Consider the following 4,200-nt stretch of genomic DNA (forward strand, 5'->3'; position numbering starts at 1 on the left):
GTACGTTCTAGTTTTGGGAAATTAGGTGAAATGGATGGAAACATCCAGATATTACACTCTTATGTGTTAAAAAATAATACCCCATCACACACGGGTATTTACCAGTTATCTAAAATCTTTCGCACAAGATTAGGTAGCCCAAACGAGGTCCAAATAAAATAAACAAACCTGTTCTGGGACCCTTGTCACAAACTGGTCACAACACAATTATAATAAAATACTAATAAAATAATTAAAATAAAAGCACTTAAGACTAAGCATAAACTCTAAGGGCAAAATAGGCAACTTACAACTAGCCCGGTTTCAGCCTGTTATAGAATCAACATACCCTTTGACAATAAATTCCGGTTCCTCATAACATAATGCAACATCTAAGGTTTCCTTGATGTATTTAAGGATCCTCTTTACCGCATTCCAATGCTCTTTACCAGGATTCGCCATGTACCGACTAACTACTCCCACTGCATGTGCAATGTCTGGTCTTGTACATATCATTGCGAACATTAAACTTCCCACTGCTGATTCATACGGTACTCGAGACATCTCCTTCCTCTCATATTCACTGCTAGGACACATAACGGAGGATAACTTGAGATTAGTTAGAAGTGGGGGTTGAGATTGGCTTACAATCTTGCATATTGAAACGCTCCAAGATTTTCCTCAAATAATTCTTTTGAGAAAGCCAAATCTTCCTATTATTTCTGTCTCGGTGAATTTGCATCCCTAGAATCTTGTTTGCGGCACCCAAGTCTTTCATTTCAAACTCCCTAGCCAATTGAGCCTTCAGCTTATTAATACGATCTTTGTTGGGGCCTGCAACCAACATGTCGTCTACATATAACAGCAAAATGACAAAATCATTGTCCCCAAACCTCTTGAAATATGCACAAGGGTCTGCATAAAGTCTGTTATATTCAAGGCTCATTATGAAAGAATCAAATCTCTTGTACCAACATCTCGGCGCCTGTTTGAGACCATACAGAGATTTCTTTAACCTGCAAACCAAGTTCTATTTTTCTTGTAGTTCAAAACCTTCTGGTTGAAGCATATAAATTTCTTCTTCAAGATTTCCATGAAGAAATGCAGTTTTCACATCTAGCTGCTCTAGATGCAAATTAAATATAGCACACATCGCTAGAACTACTCGAATTGTTGTAAGTCGAACCACAGGAGAAAATATTTCATTAAAGTCTTTACCTTCTTTCTGAGCATATCCTTTAACCACCAGTCTTGCACGATACCGCTCCACTTGATCATCGCCATTTCGCTTGATCTTATACACCCATTTATTTCCAATAGGTTTCCTACCTTTCGGCAATGGCACAAGTTCCCATGTTTTATTTTTATGAAGAGCTTCAATTTCTTCCTGCATAGCCGTCATCCACTGAGATGCATCTGAATGATTCAGTGCCTCGCGAAGAGTTGTTAGATCTCCTTCCTCTGTTAGAAGACAATATGCAACATTGCTTTCCATAATATAATCTGAGTGCCACCCTGGACGTTTCCTTTCCCGATTAGAAATACGAGTCGCTGGAGCTTCATCAACGACTACTTGATTTTCATCGTGCCCTGGTACTGCTTCAGAAGAATCTTTATGAAATTCATTACCCACCTGTATCGGTATAGTTTCTTTTGAAGTGCTAACATCTTCAAGATTTTTGTCTTCTGTAAAGATAACATCTCTGCTGATGACTACTTTGTGGGCAGTGGGGTCCCACAAGCGATACCCCTTAACTCCATCAGCATACCTCAAGAACAAACACTTTCTGGACTTCGGATCCAACTTTGTCGTTTCTTGAGAATTGTACATTACGTACACCGGACTTCCAAATATATGAAGGTCAGAATAATCAACTAGTTTTCCAGTCCACATCTCCATCGGCGATTTCAACTCAATTGCAGTTGATGGTCACGTAACATGCAGTACTTACTGCTTCTGTCCAGAATGATTTTCCCAAGCTTGCAGTTGCCAACATCGCCCTTGTTCTATTTAACAAGGTTCTGTTCATCCGCTCTGCCACTCCATTTTGTTGAGGAGTGTATGCCGTCGTGAACTGCCTTTTGATACCTTCTTGTTTGCAGAACTTATCAAATTCATCACCAGTGTATTCTCCTCCATTATTCGTCCTTAAACACTTGATCTTTTTACTAGATTCAAGTTCAACACGCGCTTTGTAAACTTTGAAAACTTCAAACACATCTGCCTTCCTCTTGATTGGGTACACCCAACATCTCCTAGTGTAATCATCAATAAATGATACAAAATACTTTGCTCCTCCTAGGGATTGAACTGGTGCTTGCCACACATCAGAGTGAACCAATTCTAGAATCAATTTACTTCTAGAATTTGATGTGTTAAACTTCAGGAGATGCTGCTTGCTGATTACACAATGCTCACAGAAAGGTAGCGATACCTTTGTAAGACCAGAAATAAGATTTCTTTCAACAAGAATCTTCATACCTTGTTCAGACATGTGTCCAAGCTTTTGATGCCATGTCATAGCAACTTTATCACTTGAGCTATTCGAAGCAACAGATGCTTCCGATTCTTGTACCGTCTCGCCTTTCAGAATGTATAAATTAGCACCCACCTTTTCTCCTTTCATAAGTACAACCGTGCCTTTCTTGATTATCATGATCTTCTCATGTATCACCATCTTACAACCAAGATCATCCAATTGTCCTAAAGACAATAAGTTCTTCTTCAAACCCTCCACGTGTCGCACACCTTGAATAGTACGAACTGTACCATCATGCATCTTCAAAACGATATCTCCAATTCCAATGATCTTTAGTTCATGATCATTGCAACTGTATACAGATCCTCCTGAGATACGTTCATATTGTTTGAACCATTCTCTTCTAGGGGTCATGTGAAAAGTTGCTCCCGAGTCAAATAACCAGACATCAACAAATGTCTTTCTGCCTTCATTTGCTACCACTGCCTCACTAATCAAAGCAGTCCCATCATCTGAAGTGCTTGCAATATTTCCTTGAGGATTTGAGTTATTTAAACTTCAACAATCCTTCTTCAGGTGACCTTTCTTGCCACAATTGTAGCATGTATAGGTCTTCTTCTTTTTAGACTTTGGTTTATCATGATTGTGACTCCCACTTGGGCCACGTTCCGCTGATCTCCCTCCTGACACCAATAAGGCCTCCACTTGTCGTGAACTGGCCTGTTTGTCCTCCTTGTTATTGCCCGATTTTCTTCTTCTAGAATAGCAGCCGCAACTTCATCATAGACTAGATACTCCGATAGAACATTATTGGTTAAGTTAATAATAAGTTGATCATACGAATCAGGTAGACTCTGAAGTAAAAGTTCAGCACGTTCTTTTGACTCTATATTGCAACTTAATGAAGCGAGTTGAGAAAATAGAGTATTCAAAGAATTAATGTGCTCATTAACTGAAGTAGATTCATTCATGCGTAGCGCATAAAGTTTCCTCTTAGGAATATCTTGTTGTGGAGTGATTTGGTCTCGTACAATTTTACGAGGTGATCCCAAATCTCTTTCGCCGTCTTCTTTTCTTCAATGCTAGACAAAACGCCATCTGCTAGTGCCAGATGAAGATTTGCGATAGCCTGGCCGTCCATCTCTTCCCATTTTTCATCAGTGACTTCAGCGGAACGTCCACTGATGGCCGCCAAACACTTATCCTTTCTCAGGATAGCTTTCATTTTTAGTTTCCATAACGAGAAGTTACTCCCGTTGAACTTTTCAATTTCAAATTTCGTAGACATTGCTATAATTACAATCTTCTTTTCGACAATACTATTTTTCTTGAAATAACACCCAAGGACTTTTACCGAATGAAAATAATCTTTACTTATTTTCTGATGTGGACGATCCACTCCCGTGGCAACCACAGAGCATACGATAAGTAGATTAATACACACTAGATATTAGACCTTAGCTCTTGATACCACTTGTTGAGAAAAGCGACACCGAATTATAGCAAACCGCTAGTAATATATAAAATAACGACAATAAAGAGAAACCGAGATTTAACGTGGAAAACCCCAATAGGGTAAAAACCACGGGCAAGGAAAGAAACGTTTCACTAATAAGAATAATATGAATTACACTTCTCTCTAATTACAAGGATAAGCACTAATCTTTATATCTCTTGTAATTAGGAGACTAAACACTCAAACTCTCTATTAACTCTTTTAGTACATAAGATTGAAGAAGTA

This window comes from Rutidosis leptorrhynchoides, chromosome 2 (genome assembly GCF_046630445.1).
Source record: "Rutidosis leptorrhynchoides isolate AG116_Rl617_1_P2 chromosome 2, CSIRO_AGI_Rlap_v1, whole genome shotgun sequence".
Classification (NCBI taxonomy): domain Eukaryota; kingdom Viridiplantae; phylum Streptophyta; class Magnoliopsida; order Asterales; family Asteraceae; genus Rutidosis; species Rutidosis leptorrhynchoides.